The following is a 1137-nucleotide window of genomic DNA, read 5'->3' as shown; positions in this document are numbered from 1 at the left end:
GTTGAAGAGGCGCTGTAGCGGAGGGCTCCGGAATAATTTCGACCACCTGTGAGAGAGGCATGATTTCCTTTCCTTAAAACCAACTTTATTTTCCTTCCCTTACGGCGCGATTCGGTTGTCCATCGAGATAAGTGTGACAGGCTTAGTTTCCTTTCCATAGAACCAATTTTCATTTCATTTTCCTTCCCTTACGGGTGCGGTTAGGGTGTCCACCGAGATACGTGAGACAGGCGTCATTTCGTTTACTTGAATTGTGCAACGGGCAAGGCATCGCACCGAACGGACGGTGGCGTCCCGTGAACCCCTTGGCAACGCTGTAAGACGCTGTCGCGTCCGACTCTTGAAGACGAAGCTTAAGCGTGCAGTTTTTAAAGCGAAAGCTTTACTACGCCAGCCCGCGAGCCATTTCAGCTGGTCGCGCACTTAAGCCGTATGCCGTGTGCCGTGGCTGACGAACGACCTTGAGCCGCCGTTGCCTAGCAACGCCGCAGCCACGCTCTAACAGATGGCGCCGCCGTCGACGCCGCTGCCGTCGCCACTGGCTCCACCAGATGTGCTCCGCTGGGGTAGAGGGAGAGGAGGTGTCAGCTCGCGGGGGGTATTTATATATGCGCTTCACCTTAGTGTATTGTTCGGCTTCAGGTTGTGCTTTCGCCAGCAGATCATATCTTGTACCTGATTTAATATCTGCAGCGGGTGTTTCGACCTAAGATATTAAACTTATTTTTGGATAATGGCGGAGTGCTTGGCTTCAAGCACTCTGGCGCGGGTCGGCCCGGTATTGCACTGCCTCCGGGATTGGCCCGGGGCATATTAGCGCGGCGCGTCTTTTCCTTCACTCTCGCCTCTCCTTTCCTTTACCCCTTCCTACTTTCTGCACGCGGCAGCGAGCGTGGCTCAGCTTGAGCCAGTAGGCAGGCCCTTACACTTTCCTTTCTTCCTGTCAGCAACAGCAACAGCAGTGTATTCTAGCCGTTATGGAGAGCTCGAAAGAGACGCAGCAACGACACAACGAAGCGAGGAAGAGACAACGCGCTCAAGGGACGCCAGAAGAACGCGCCGTACGAATCGACAAGCGTCGTAACGAAGAGCTAGAAGTCGTGCCACGTCCCAGAGTGACTCTTCAATTGCGGAAGA

The 1137-nt window shown here is 54.3% G+C and overlaps 1 pseudogene; it reads left to right on the top strand.

The window, feature by feature from the left end:
* Positions 1 to 664: 664 nt before the first annotated feature.
* LOC144116729 (U2 spliceosomal RNA) lies at positions 665 to 812 on the top strand (annotated as a pseudogene).
* Positions 813 to 1137: the final 325 nt, after the last annotated feature.

This window comes from Amblyomma americanum, chromosome 1 (assembly GCF_052857255.1).
Source record: "Amblyomma americanum isolate KBUSLIRL-KWMA chromosome 1, ASM5285725v1, whole genome shotgun sequence".
NCBI classification, from domain to species: Eukaryota; Metazoa; Arthropoda; class Arachnida; order Ixodida; family Ixodidae; genus Amblyomma; species Amblyomma americanum.
The sequence above is the reverse complement of the archived record's forward strand: the minus strand, read 5'-3'. Positions and strand labels throughout refer to the sequence as shown.